Here is a 15,605-nt window from a genome sequence, read left to right as displayed (position 1 = left end):
ATAATGCTCTCTCTACTCATGTTCTGTAACTCTATGTTAGGTCCTAGTAGGCTACATCTCCTGCTCTTCAAAGTGGTGGACTTGTATAGAAGAGGTCTCTGGTGCTCTGCAGCACAGCATACATCTCAGGTCACCAGAACCAGGCACTCCTAGTGAGCCCTCTATATGGGCCACATGTGACTTACTGTTGTGGGTAAGCTGCGACTGTCTTCAGCCTAGGGAGCCACAATGATCCACTTTGCTTGCTGTGGGTGCACTGCTCAGAGTTTGATCCCCATGCCATTAACATGCCTGTCTGAGGCTGCCCTGGGCTCATTGTAGGGTAAAATCCACATTCAGCCTGCCTGCTTTCAATTAGTCTCTCTGCTACAGCTGTGGGGGCACAGAAGGGCATGTTTTGCTCCATGCCTTTTTGAGAGGCTTAATCTCAAAGTGTGACCAAGTAGTCCCAAACAGACTTACGGATAAGATAATGCAGTTCTCTCTTTTTCATGTGAGGCCATGTGATAAACCAAAATACAACAGAAGATATATGAAAAGCTCATTAGACAATTCATAACCAAGCCATACAAGCTGAACCTGTTTTTTTCACACATTCTATTTAAAAATGGTGGCCCCAATTGCTTCTTAGAGCCATCCTGTACTCTCACACCTCTCTCTTTGTTGCTGCAACAGGCTTGGAGCCCATTTCTGCCGCTGTACCCTCAGACAATGAGGCAGCCTGTCACAGCTGCATCAGAAGGTCAGAAGACTATTGTGTCCATGGGCAGCCTCTAGAGAGTTTTAATAAAGAAGCAATATTACAAACCCTGGTCGGATTAGTAGAGAACTACCCAATTAGTAGAGAACTACCCATCTCATATGGATTTTAAAAGCTGCTTTTTAGTGCTCTGTAAAACTAATGCCTACTTGTAATGACTTCTATGGGTTAAAATAACAATCCACAATAATTCTAATTTTCTAACTGCTGCCTTTTTTAAGAAAAGCTTTTAAATTAGTTTTTAAATAAAAATGTCCTTGGGGCACCTGGATGGCTCAGTCAGTTAAGCATCTGACTCTTGATCTCAGGGTTGTGAGTTTAAGCCCCTGGGCATGAAGCCTACTTAAAAAAAAAAAAAAAAAAAAAAAAAACCCACACACACGCACAACAACAACAACAAAAAAAACCCTTAACCATAGTATTGCTGGATAGTAATTTATTTTCCTCTTTGTACTCTTGAATTTTCCCTAAATTCTGCTATGAATATACAGGCTTTTCTTGATGTCCTTCAATTTTTTACTACTGAAACATACATGCACACAGTTGTTATTTCTTAAAGAGGGAAGACTGCCTAGATACAGCCTATCCTTGACATTCACAGATTTGACACCTACCATTTTAACTGTTTGAAGTCTGAATAACCTTGAAATGTACTACAGTTTAATCTTTTGCATCAGCAAGAATACAAACTGAACTTTTCAAAGCTCATATGTGGAAGTGAATCACATGGCCAGTGAACAGTCTACTAGCTACCCGGCATTCATATCTCAGCAAAGCTTTGTTGTTCTCCACTTACCTTCACACCTCCCATCTGAGGAAGCTGCTTAAACTTTTTTCATTTGTACTTTATTGCATTTCATGAGGAAAAAAAAAAAAGCCATGATGGTTTTTGAAACTCCTAAGATTCTCAAAGGTTTCAGGGCATATATTTCACAAGTGTCAGTCTGCCACATTATATAAACTGTTAAATACATCCCTATGGAGAGGAGGGAATAAAACTGGTTTGTTGATGTTATTAGATCCCCTTTATGCACTATGTAAGTTCAAATTTAGCAAAGCAGCAATTGGGAAGTATGTATAAGTAATCCACATTTTGTTTTACTCCCCCAAAGCAAATATATAATTATAAAGCTGATACAATAGGTTAAAAAATTCAGAGCAGGGGGATCCCTGGGTGGCGCAGCGGTTTAGCGCCTGCCTTTGGCCCAGGGCGCGATCCTGGAGACCCGGGATCGAATCCCACATCGGGCTCCTGGTGCATGGAGCCTGCTTCTCCCTCTATGTCTCTGCCTCTCTCTCTCTCTCTCTCTCTCTCTCTCTCTCTGTGACTATCATAAATAAATAAAAATTAAAAAAAAATAATAAAATAAAATAAAATAAAATAAAAAATTCAGAGCAGGAAAAAGGAGGTCACAGTTCACTTTCTTCTGGAATCCCTACCCCTAAAAAATCACTGTGAACAGACATAATATGCTTGCTACCCAAGACTTTTAATGCACATATGAATGTTCATTTTATACAAATGGTCATTCTACAGACATATTTCCATATATAGTGTTTTACTCCACAGTATTTTAGTGGCTATCTTTCTGTGGCCTGCCTATTGATCAACTTAATATTTCTTAATTATTACACAGTATTTATTAAACCAGCATCCTACTAGTGGCCATATAAATTGTTTTTGATTTCTGCAATAACAAAAAATGCTTTAATGAACATCTTTTACAGGTGTTAATGTCTACATTCAAAAGTAAAATTACTGTCTTAGGAAATGCTCTTTAAAAGTGGTAATCAGGGATCCCTGGGTGGCGCAGCGGTTTAGCGCCTGCCTTTGGCCCAGGGCGCGCGATCCTGGAGACCCGGGATCGAATCCCACATCGGGCTCCCGGTGCATGGAGCCTGCTTCTCCCTCTGCCTGTGTCTCTGCCTCAATCTCTCTCTCTCTCTGTGACTATCATAAATAAATAAATAAATAAATTTAAAAAGATTAAAAAAAAATAAAAGTGGTAATCATCCAAAAAAAAATAAAAAGTGGTAATTACGGTCTTCCCAAACTACCAATTTATACTAATACCCATATGTGAGAGTATCCATTCTCCAAAACCTTTACCAAGAATGGATATTACCTATCTTTGTCATTTTGACCAATTCTACTTTACCAAGTACTCTTTTTCATATGTTCTCTCCTTTTCTACTTTAAGGTATCTTTCACCATCATGCAGTTAAATTTATGAATGTTTTCCTTTCCAAGTTCTGGTCTTGGTGAAAGATTGTCCTTACAAGATCAAAAATATGTTTGCCTATGGTGTCTGATGATTTTCATATTAAATCTTAAAATTCAAATACTATTTTCCCAAGTTTTCATTTTTACTATATTTTTCTTTGCTCTATAATAACTTCCCAGTTACACGTTTCTGCACTGGTACCTGCTAAGTCAGTATATATATATAGGTCACACATCCTACCTCATCTCTATCCTGCCTTCTCATCTTCATTTTAAAAACTTTTTAAGCTTCTCTTAAGAGGTACCTAGGTGTCTCAGTCTGTTAAATGTGTGCCTTCTGCTCAGGTCATGGATCCCAGGGTCCTGGGATGGAGACCCACGGTGGTCTGCCTTGGGAAGTCTGTGCTTTTCCCTCTTCTTCTGCCCCTCCCTCTGCTTATGCTCTCTCTTGCTCTCTCAAATAAAATCTTTTAAAAAATAATAATTTCCTTCTGCTTACATAAAAGGAACTTTTGAGCAAATCAGAATAAATTTAGGGAGTAGTTTGGCAGAAAATGTACATCTCTACCACATTGGTCTTCCCACCTAAGTATATGACATGGCTGTTTATTCAGGCTTTTTATCTATTCTTATATAAAGTTTTATAATTTTCTTCATATAGGTTTATATGTTAATAAATTTATTCTTAAGATTTTATTGCTATTGTGAATAGGACTTTTGCTATGTGTATTAAAGCAACTGGTTTTTTTTATTTGTTTTGTTTTTGCCTATTTTTTATTTGGCTGCCTTATTAAACTTTTTAGTTCCAGGTTTAGAACTTATCAAAATAATACCTGTATTTAATTTTTTTTTTTTAATCAAGAGCTTTTAGAAAAGCAGGTCTCCTGCCCAAGGCTGTTCTCTCTCTCTCAGCAGCAGGTCTCCTGCCTGCTTCCACACTGTAATGGAAAATCATTAGTGCTTCACTGTTTATTATGATCACTGATAGCTTTTGTGAGATAATCTTCATCAAGTTAACATTTCTATTCTTAGCTTAATAAGAGTTAATAAAGAGGTTTTTTTCCTTCTTCTTTTAATCCATAATGGGTTTGAAATTTTATCAAAAGTTATTTGTTTTGGCATTTTTATCTTCTTCCATTATATTTCCTATAACATCTTCAGGGGCCTGGGGCAGGCTGCCCCAATATGGGCCAATCTGACACGAACATTATTTTGAGTTAAATCAAATAAAACCCAGCAGATTCAGGAAAAGTTCTTTACTTCCTCCTCAACTGCCTGCTTATACCCGGAAGAGATTTCTCTCTACCTAAGAAACTACTCTGCCTAAATAACAGGACAATGTTTTCCAAGCATCTCCTCTCACCTTCCTGCTAATGGTCCTTTCTCCCCTTTGTACCCTCAGGCCCTACCCTTCTCCTTAGCTCAGAGAAGCCTTGGGTTGCTGGTCTCCGGTATTTCATGTCTGTGTGAATTCCTTGTATATACAAAACTAAATCTGATTTTTTCCTGTTAATCTATCTTGAATCAATTTGGTTCTTCATCCAGCAAGAAGGACCTTGAAGGGCAGAGGAAATGTTCCTCTTCAACAGCTGACATAGTCAGCAGGATACTTTAACTTGCTGGACATGACTGCAACTGAGGCCCTACAGCCAGCAGAAGGTAAGATTTCTTATCCTGTCAACCTCCCAGAATCCGCAGAGTCCAACAGAGTAAAAGTGGTGAGAAGTCCTTTTCTCTCTGCTACATTTAGATTAGAAGGAGAAAATATTTGTGGAACCTAGTTCCTAGTTATTAAATTGCTTACTTAAATGGTCTCTGGTTAAATTTGGTAGAGTACTCCTTTGGTTACTGATTCATTTCCTCTCAGAGATAGTCTTTGGGTTTTTTGTTTTTGCCTGTTTTAAGTCATTTCTCATATGAACTAATTGCACATAAGGTAAAGACTGTTGCTAAGGAATATCTTGGGAGCTAAAGCCCCCAAATTGGTAGACACAGATCAAACACTTAAAAGCTATTATAGTTCTCACCCTGTCAAGCAGACCCTCATGATAGAATAAGTTGGTCACGAAACAGGTTAGATTGACCCCTAGGTCACCTACTAACCTCTAGCAAACTTCTTTGCAACAAGGTACATTGTAAAACAACACAGTCCCCAATCCTGCAGCATATCCCTGCTAGGTATTAATGTGGCTCTAAGAAACGCACAGCTTAGCCAAGGCTGTTAGGAGAAGAAAGGAAAAAATCTCTTACATGCACGCTGTGTCCTAAGAGTTTGGCTTTGTGACCAATGAGAATATTCTCTGGTTTTCACCATCCAGAGGGTGCACTTACCAAGGTGCAGCTTCATTGCCAGGTGAATAGACCATGGATCTACCTCTCCCTCTGGCCATGCCAGCTCTCAGGGGTGTGCCTCTTGAGAGGCCCCAGCCCTTTCAAATTTTTGTCATCTCAACCTCTATCACCTGTTATTGCTGGGAATCCCAATTCAGTAGCAACTGCCCTGTGTCACAGGTTAACTGGTCTGTGACTGGAGGAATCTTGTGTTTTCATGGGAGACCAGAGGCCCCATTTCACCATCCTTACTGCCTATGCAATGAAGGCCTTTGCTTTCTTAGACTAATTTTGGGAGCAAACTTTTAGATCACGGGGGCCATTATCTGTGCCCCCTTTGGGGATCAGGCTCCTTGCTCAGTAGGGAGCCTGCTTCTCCCTCTGCCTGCCATTCCCCCTACTTGTGTGTGCTCATGCTGTCAAATAGATAAAAGCTTTTTTTCAAAAATTGCTTACATTGAAAAGAAAAACATCCTGTATAGAGCACTCTCCATTGTCTTATAACGGCAAGCCTTAGAGACTCCCTTGCCAAGATGAACAGAAATTAGGCCTAACACTTAAGCAAAATTCCCTTAAAATCTAGCCTCATCTGCTTGTTTTAACTTCCCTTTCCCTTTTTTTTTTAAGATTTATTTAATTTATTTATTTATGATAGTCACACAGAATGAGAGAGAGAGAGAGAGAGAGAGAGGCAGAGACATATGCAGAGGGAGAAGCAGGCCCCACGCACCAGGAGCCCGACGTGGGATTCGATCCCGGGTCTCCAGGATCGCGCCCTGGGCCAAAGGCAGGCGCTAAACCGCTGCGCCACCCAGGGATCCCTTAACTTCCCTTTCCTTACAAGATTTATAGGGAGCCAAATCTCCATGTTCAGACTATATAAGTTGTTCACATAAAAGCTGAAAGCCAGAAAATGAATTTAACAAAAGCACCTGAAATTGGCAATAAGGCTCCTTTTGCTCCTACCTTTCTAGGGCTCTGTAGGAGGCTCTGCCAGCTTCAGACATTCCTATGCAATGTATATTGCAGACATATCCTAGCCACCCCCTCCTCCACTGAAAGAGACGATCTTTTAAATTATGAAGTCCTTTTAACCCCTATTTTGAAAAGATGCTACCAAATTTAGAAATGAGAAGGATTAATGATTATTCACTACCTCCTCTTCACAGAGAAACACCACAGAGAAAACAGACCAAAACATTTCCTAGGCACTCCCACAAATGATCTGTGAAAGGCCAACATTCAGGGGCTAATAGAAGCCAAAGTCGAATTATGTATGCTGCAAGAAAGCTTTTGTTAAAATGCTTTATGCAGGCTTTACAAAGATATAAGTCTTTTTGATTCCCATTTTAGTTAAATATCCCTGATATATATTTTTTGAAAGTTTAAAAAGGCAGGTCAGTCCCTTGATATTCTGGCTTTATCCAGTTCTTTGGAAAATAGAAACAACTGCCTTACAAATCTGTACAGAACCAGAAATGCAACTCTAGAAACAAGTCAAAGCCCATCTATCTTTACCAATCCCTAAACCTCACCTATTCCCCTCAAAATGTGCATAGCTATTATAAAGGATCAAGATACTGGAACAAAATTGTAATTGCCCTAAAACTCTAAAAAAAAATTTTTTTTGGCATCCTTTCTCAGTTCCTTGAAATTATAAATCTTACCATGTCTTTAAAATGTAAATACAGCCCACAATCACCTGAGACTAAAGAAAAAATGGGGGAAAGAAGCCTTTCTAAAATAGCTCTTGTGGCCAGACTCCTGCACCTCTGGTAATAGGCAGATAGGCTCCAGATTCCACCTTGCAGAAAACTTGGGATTCTTTCTCTATTCCTTTGTGATGTTAGTTTCTATTCCCATCTACTCTAGGACCTAAGAGCCATTCTTTGAAATACAAACTTTAGAAAAGAGGTATTTGGAAATTGGGCCTTTAATGGAAATTGGGCCTTTAATTTCCTCTCCACAAATATTAGTAAAAACAAAAATAATAATTTTGTTAGCATCTTGTCTGTACATCCATATATGTTGTAAATGTAAGATATTTTCTTTACCTCCAATTGATCAGTAAAAATAATTTGTAAAAGAGCTCTTTTTAGTTGAAGTCAAGTGCGTTTAAGTTTTGGGAATTCCAAAATTCAGAAAGATAGAAACTAACACAAATGTTTTCCAAATTTACATGATCTGGGAAAATATTCAGTATTAAAGCTAATTTTAGGTTGTTGGTTTAATTTAAAAAACGTATCTTTAGGGCAGCCTGGGTGGCTCAGCGGTTTAAGCGCCTGCCTTCTACCCAGGGTGTGAACCTGGAGTTCCAGGATTGAGTCCCATGTCAAACTCCCTGCATGGTGCCTGCTCCTCCCTCTGCCTGTGTCTCTGCCTGTGTGTGTGTGTGTCTATCATGAATAAATAAATAAAATCTTTAAAAAAAACTGTCTTTAGAGTTATGAGCACTAAATATATGACTGTCATTCTACCTGTGTTTACTGCAAGTCAAACAAGTTCATCTCTGGAAATTTATGATAAAAAAATTTAGAATGATGATTGATTTTTTTCTCTAATGCTTCATGAAGTTTTGTGGGTAATCTAAACATAAGAAGAAGTAAATTAAACAGATGTAAATAAGATAAAAAGGTCTGTAGGCTGGAATGTTTGGGTGGCTCAGTCGTTTAAGTGTCAAGTCTTGATTTTAACTCAAGTCATTGTCTCAGGTTGGACTCTGCTGGATGTGGAGCCTACCTAAGATTCTTTCTCTCCCTCCCCCCACCCAAGAAAAAGATCTATAGCTAAACTTATAAATAGCTTTTTTAAAAAGTTTTTACTAAGTTAAATGATGAGCTAAATTTATTGAATATCTAAGTCATTTCTAGATAATTTACTTGTGTCTTACTACAGAGAAACTAAAGATAAATATAGGTCTGTTAGTAAACCTAGTTTGTGCTTTATTGAAAAACTATACTATGAAAAAGCACATTTTTAGGAATTATGAAATGTGAGTGCCTGGGTGCTCAGTGGTTGAGCGTCTACCTTTGGCTCAGGGTGTGATCCTGGGGTCCTGGGATCAAGTCCCACATCAGGCTCCCCTTAGGGAGCCTGCTTCTCCCTCTACTATGTCTCTGCCTCTATGTCTCTAATGAATACATAAAATCTTTAAAAAATTATAAAATGTATTCACAAATATGCTATTCTAAAGAATACTGGTATAACAGTTAACAATTGCTTACTAGTTTTTACTAGAAATTAAGGTTTCTAAGAGTGAAGAATTCTAATAGATGTAATTAAGACTACTAGAAATAATAAGGGAAACAATTCCAGGGCAGCCCCGGTGGCGCAGCAGTTTGGCGCCGCCTGCAGCCTGGAGTGTGATCCTGGAGACCGGGGATCGAGTCCCACATCGGGCTCCCTGCGTGGAGCCTGCTTCTCCCTCTGTCTGTGTCTCTGCCCCTCTCTCTCTATGTCTATGAATAAATAAATAAAATCTTTAAAAAAAATTCCATATGCAAGGAAAGAAAGATGTGTTTTCGGTAAAAAAAAAAAAGGTATGTGGAATGGGAATACATTTTTTGTTAAGGGAAAAGAAATTTTGTCCTAAAGTGAAACTGGTTTTTTAAAGAGGAGACAACTTAAAACAAGAGCTGAACGTGAAAAAGAAAGTTCCACAAGTTTTCTGGGAAAGGAATCTTTGGAAAGGGATTTCATGTGTGATCAATATTGGCTAAGATTAGGATACATTTAGTAAGTTTTAATATTGACAATACACTGCAAAATTAAACTTTTTGTTGTTGAATGGACAAACTGCAGATCTACTCTTAATATAAAACTGTAAACAAATGTTTACATTTGTTATCTGCCCACCCAAAAAATGTTATCTGCCTAGAAATCAAGGATTCTGTGGGGTTTTTTTTTTGTTTGTTTGTTTGTTTTTTAATTTTTATTTATTTATGATAGTCACAGAGAGAGAGGGAGAGAGGCAGAGAGAGAAGCAGGCTCCATGCACCGGGAGCCCGACGTGGGATTCGATCCCGGGTCTCCAGGATCGCGCCCTGGGCCAAAGGCAGGCGCCAAACCGCTGCGCCACCCAGGGATCCCGGATTCTGTGTTTTACCAAAATAATTTCCTGTTTATCAAGTCTTTGATTCTTTAAGAAACTGAGTCTTGGGCGGCTCAGTGGTTTAGCGCCTGCCTTTGGCCCAGGGCACAATCCTGGAGTCCCGGGATCAAGTCCCGCGTCGGGCTCCTGGGATGGAGCCTGCTTCTCCCTCCTCCTGTGTCTCTGCCTCTCTCTAGGTCTATCATAAATAATAAATAAATAAATATTTTTTTAAAAAAAGAAAAAAGGATCCCTGGGTGGCGCCGCGGTTTGGCTCCTGCCTTTGGCCCAGGGCGCGATCCTGGAGACCCCGGATCGAATCCCATGTCGGGCTCTCGGTGCATGGAGCCTGCTTCTCCCTCTGCCTGTGTCTCTGCCTCTCTCTCTCCCTCTGTTACTATCATAAATAAATAAAAATTTAAAAAAAAAAAAACTATTATAAAAAAAGAAAAAAAACTGAGTCTTAATATTAAAAAAGCTAAATTTTGCTTATAACTATGTAAGGTTTTATATTTTTGTCTTTTTTCCCTTTGAAATCTTTTATTGTCACTTTAGTTAGATAATAAAAGATCACTTCATAATGATCTGTGATCCTATTAATCAAACATTCAAACCTTTTAAATCCTAATATGAAATCTTTTGACCACAATCTGAAGTGTTCCAGATAGTAGGTCCTAGAATATTTCAAAGTTTTTGTGAGAAATTAAATTAGGCTCATTTGCTATGTTAAATTCTGTGGGAAGCATTGTCAAGTAAGTGATACTAAACCCTTTTAGATTATATTTATGTAGATAAGTGTTCTAAAATTATATAAAACTCCTAGAAACCTGATGTCCCAGTAGTTACATGTTGGGCATCACAGATACAACCAAATTTCCTTGTCAACTACATCGTAATGAACTCTAATATAGTTGCCATTTCACTCTGATGGTATTGCAAATGTGCTTTATCTTCAGCGAGACTCATAAAAAGAACTCTCAGTTCAGGTTTCTGATAACCTTAAGATCATGAAACTGAACTGAATTCTTACCATAAAACTGGTAAGAATTTCTGAATTAGCAGAAAAACTAGATTCAAGCAAAACAAGAACATGGAACTGAAACAACGAAAAAGGATAATTGTAATTTTTACGACTTTTTAGAACATTCCTGACTTTCTAAAATACTTTGTTTTTCCAAATTTGAAATTTTTTCTCTTAAGCTAATTGACTTAGAGCAATTTAACAGAATATATTTTTGTGAACAAATTGAAAAATTTATCTTTTCCCTACCCACACTCTCCAGAATTCAGAAACTCTCAGTAAGTATTCTTTATATCTTTATGGCAATATATTTGCATAGGTTCAGCACAATTCTATTCTCCTTGTAACAGGACACAATTGAAAACACTGGTTATATAACCAAGGCTTTGACTGGAATGTCATATTTGAAAGAGACCTGCATAAACTCAGATATGACCAGACAGCTTTAAGAAACAAGGTTGACTTTAAGAAGCCAGTAAAGCCCCTGAGAAATAGGAGTTTGATACCCTGCTTACAGAGTTCCCAGCTGCCTTACCAAGTGAGTACAGGTTGTTAATTTCTGGCAAGTACAGGAACCTCAGGATACTTTGGCGAACTCAAGAAGAAAGGAATTCACCCAAACCTACAGGTATTGCAGCAGAAGTTCTAATGGGAAGTGTTTGGCTTGGTTTCTGGCCTGTAAAACATCAATCTAGAAAAAGTTCCAGCAGGTTTTGAAGAATCACCTCATTTTGCAAACAAATTAGTAACATTTTTAATTTTTCTTCCAACCTTTGAGAACTAAAACTGCCCTTTTCCTGAAGCCCTACATACTAAATTTATGTAAACTTCAGAGAAATCACAACAGCTCATCTTCATGCCTGCTGCTCTGTGAGCCACTCAAAAAGATCACCAGAGACAGCTGAACTACAAACCAGGAAAATCTATCCGATTACCACTGCACTGAAGATGGTGCAAGCTTGACAGTTAGAAATCTACTACCTCAGGCAGCCCCGGTGGCCCAGCTATTTAGTGCCCCCTTCAGTCCAGGGTGTGATCCTGGAGACCTGGGATGGAGTCCCATATTGGGCTCCCTGCATGGAGCCTGCTCCTCCCTCTGCCTGTGTCTCTGCCTCTCTTTCTGTGTCTCTCATGAATAAATAAAATCTTAAAAAATTAAAATTTAAATTTTAAAAAAAGAAATCTACTACCTCAAAATTCAGAAACCAGTTTATAATTTGATCCAATCATTAACCACTGTTTTTTGTTTCCAGAGAAATGCCCATTATTTCAATACCTGATTGCTTCGACCTTAGGCCTAACTCTTGAGAACACCCCTACATTACTGCCTCCTGAAATGAGTTTAACTGAACTGACTTATTGTCAGTACTGGTTCAGTAAGACTGAACAATCGGTCAGCTCAATGCTAATGTGTGAAATTTCAGGAAAGTTTCACCGGGGAAAACTGCAAGGGCCCAGGGCAGGCCACCTGAAGACAGGCCAGTGGCATGAACATTATTTCTTGTTAAAAGCAAACAAAGGGGCAGCCCGGGTGGCTCAGCGGTTTAGCGCCACCTTCAGCCCAGGGCCTAATCCTGGAGACCCAGGGATCGAGTCCCATGTCGGGCTCCCTGCATGGAGCCTGCTTCTCCCTCTGCCTGTGTCTCTGCCTCTCTCTTACTCTCTCTGTGTCTCTCATGAATAAATAAACAAAATCTTTAAAAAACTGGTCAAAATTAAAATATATATATATATAAAATAATATATAAAAATATATAAAATATATTTTAAATTATATAAATATTAAATAATTAAATATTAAATATAAATAATATTTTAAATATAAATATATATAAAATAATATATATTATATATATATAAATAAAATTTTAAAAAATGAAAGCAAACAAAACCCAGCAGATTCAGAAAAGCTCTTTACCTTCTCCTCAAATGCCTAAATTTACATTGGAAGGGCGAGCCTGTACCAAGAAGAGATTTCTCTTTATCAAAGAAACGTACTTGCCTAAGAGGACAATTTTTATTTTCCAGACATTTCCTTTCACCTTCCTGCTAACACAGTCCTCCTCCCCTTCATATCCTCAGACCCCTACCTCCTAGCCTTAGCTCAGAGAAGCCTCATGTTGCTGGTCTTCAGAATTTCAAGTCTGTGTGGATTCCCAATACATGCGAAATTAAATCTGATACTCTCCTGCTAATCTCTCTCATGTCAACTTGGTCCTTAGTCCAGCTAGAAGGACTTCAATGGCCGGAGAAAATTCTTCCTTCCCTATATATCAGTCCTATGTTGCTGGAAAAAATCCTACTTGATCTCTGTAGGTTGTTTTTACTATAGTATTAGATTCTACTATTAGCTAATATTTTATATATGATTCTTTGGTCTATAATAATCTTTCCTTTTTATGGTATCTTTGCCAGATTTTAGAATTAGGATTATTTTAGCCTCTCCTAATATGCATGTTTTTAGTTAAATAATTTCAAATTCCAGGGATCTTTCTCACTATCATCTTTCCTTCCTAAATGAAAATTAAGCTTATCAATTAACATTCCAGGGACACCTGAGTGGCTCAGTGGTTGAGCATCTGCCTTTTTCCCAGGGCACAATCCCAGGATCGAGTCCCACATCGGGCTCCTTGCATGGAGCCTGCTTCTCCCTCGGCCTCTGTCTCTGCCTCTCTCTCTGTGTCTCTCATGAATAAATAAATAAAACCTTTAAAAAAAATTAACATTCCAAAAAGCATGCAAGTAATCTTTGCATTAAAGCATCTAAAAGCATATAAAATGTAAAAATCATGACTCCATCTCTGTTTAATAAAGAAATGCATATCAACTAAACTTCATCACACTTTGGATGTCCAAGAAAAGGAGTACCCTTAATTGATAATAGTGGTAAACAAAGAATGAGGAGTTACCCAACTCTACCATCTAGTTTTTTAAGCCAATAGTAAGCTATTTAACAAAATAAAGTCTGAAAATTCCAAGGAAAACCAGCTGAGAATATAGGAAACCTGTTTCCAGCCAAACCAGAAACCCCTCAAGATGGTCCGGGCCCCCTGAAGCTAAATCCCAATTACATCAGATTTCAGTGAGTCTATGCCAAGAAAAATACTACTTAGGAAGCAAGGCAAATGCCATTTGCCACTTGTTTGTAGTACCAGTCAACCACTGAAGCTATGTCATACACTCTCCTCCTGAATAGTCTTAAGAAAGTAAGGTTTCAAAACAAACAAAAGTAAGGTCTCTCAGTATGAGAGCATTCTGGGATAGGTAATAAGCGACAGGGACAATAAAAACCACGTTATGTGACCAACACAGGATGAGGAGGTAAGTGCAAAAGGAAGAAAGAAGCCTGAAAAAACTAATGTTTCTGGGTCTTCCAAATATCATCTGGACTTGGCAGGTTTTGTTTAAGAAATATGGTTCAAATACATATCCACATATTTATGCTAAGGAACGTTAATGGGTTTTTGTTTTTTGTTTTTGTTTTTGTTTTTTTAATTAATGTCAGGATGCCTGGGTGGCTCAGCAGTTGAGTGTCTGCCTACAGCTCAGGTTGTGATCCCGGGGTCTAGGGAATGGAGTCCTGCATCAGGCTCCCTGAGAAGAGCCTGCCTCTCCCTCTGCCTCTCTCTCTGTGTCTCTCATGAACAAATAAATATTTTAAAAAAAATAAACTAATGTCAATATTACTACTGTTCTCATTGAAAAAATTATAAAATGATGTCATAATCCACTTTACATTATAGTGTTTAAGGCTAATTCCTTTAATAATCTCTCCCTGCTTTCCTCTCTAAATGATCAAATGTTTTATGATTAAGTTAGCTTATACTTTTATACTTACATGCCATCAGTATAAAGAGAAAATAATCTGACATTTGATACCAAGTACATTGTGATATTTTTAAAACCTATAAACTGTAGATTTCAGAGGAAAGAAGAGGGGACGGGGCTTCCTTAAATTTCTTCGTGTACTCTTATTCAAAAGAGATCAACACTGTTGCAAAGATGGGGAACTGAGAGCATCTATAAAATATTTTCATATATAGAGTTACTATCCTGTGTGACAGTAGTCCTGTGTATTTTACAGCCACCCCTTGAGGGATTTTAAGGACTACCTGAGGAATGGGGCTATAAGCAAGACTGCTGCTGCTCCTCTTTTAATAAGCCCAATGCTGCCCAATGTACCTGTGACACAGAGAAGCCTGTCCCTCCCCCAACAGTTATGTTTTTACTAGAATTTTTTTTTTAGAGTGACCGGCAGTAGGATAATTGGATTCTAGAGCAGCACTGCCCGATACAACTTTCTGCAATAATGGAAATGATCTCCATCTGTACTGTCCAATACAATAACCACTAGTCCCATGTCGTTACTGATCACATAAAATATGGTTGGTGCAGGGCAGCCCGGGTGGCTCAGCAGTTTAGCACCGCCTTCAGTCCAGGGCGTGATGCCCGTAGACCTGGGATCGAATCCCGCATTGGGCTCCCTGCGTGGAGCCTGCTTCTCCCTCTGCCTGTGTCTCTGCCTTTCTCTCTCTCTGTGTCTCTCATGAATAAATAAATAAAATCTTTTAAAAAAAATATGGTTGGTGCAGCTAAGCAACTATGTTTTTAATTTTAATTTACATTTTACCAACCATACGTGATTTCACCATAGTGGATAGTGCAGTGTTAGACCAGTCAGAATCATTTGAAAAGACTGCGTGTGTATGTATATGTGTATATATATATGTGTATATATATATATATATATATATATATATATATATATATATATGCAAGACTTAAAAAGACTATAAGCAAGACTGCTGCTGCTCCTCTTTTAACAAGCCCTATATATATGTGTGTGTGTGTGTATATATGTATATGTAAAATCCTTTTGACAGTATTCTCTAGAACAACTGAAGAAGAAACAATTACTTTTAGTCGACAACTCAGGGTTGCAATTACGTTATTTGCCCTCAGTGTAAAATTACTTAATGATAGAATACACACTAGGCCCTCTGTCTTTTTCCTATCCTAGTTTCTTTTTATGACCAATAAGAACGATTAGGCACTTTAATGAGTGGTCAAAGATCAGTCTTTTGAGGCAGCCCTCGTGGCTCAATGGTTTAGCGCCGCCTTCAGCCCCGGGCGTGATCCTGGAGACCCGGAATCGAGTCCCACCGTCGGGCTCCCTGCT

General features: G+C 38.4%; 1 protein-coding gene and 1 long non-coding RNA gene across 7 annotated transcripts in view; one reads left to right on the top strand and one right to left on the bottom strand.

Moving 5' to 3' along the window:
• Positions 1 to 7,747, top strand: part of LOC144303352 (uncharacterized) — a 33,177-nt gene extending 25,430 nt beyond the window's left edge. Inside the window, exons 3-4 of one of the 2 annotated variants that reach the window (XR_013370428.1) lie at positions 4,530 to 4,643; positions 7,567 to 7,747. This is a non-coding gene — a long non-coding RNA (uncharacterized LOC144303352). Of the gene's footprint in view, positions 1 to 40; positions 1,924 to 4,529; positions 4,644 to 7,566 lie in introns of those variants that run through there. The other variant, XR_013370429.1, reaches the window with a different exon arrangement.
• USP3 (ubiquitin specific peptidase 3) overlaps positions 1 to 15,605 on the bottom strand; it is a 111,972-nt gene that overhangs the window by 18,833 nt on the left and 77,534 nt on the right. The gene's annotated exons all lie outside the window — the stretch shown is intronic.

This window comes from Canis aureus, chromosome 32 (genome assembly GCF_053574225.1).
Source record: "Canis aureus isolate CA01 chromosome 32, VMU_Caureus_v.1.0, whole genome shotgun sequence".
Lineage (NCBI taxonomy): Eukaryota > Metazoa > Chordata > Mammalia > Carnivora > Canidae > Canis > Canis aureus.
This window is presented reverse-complemented; position numbering and strand designations above follow the sequence as displayed.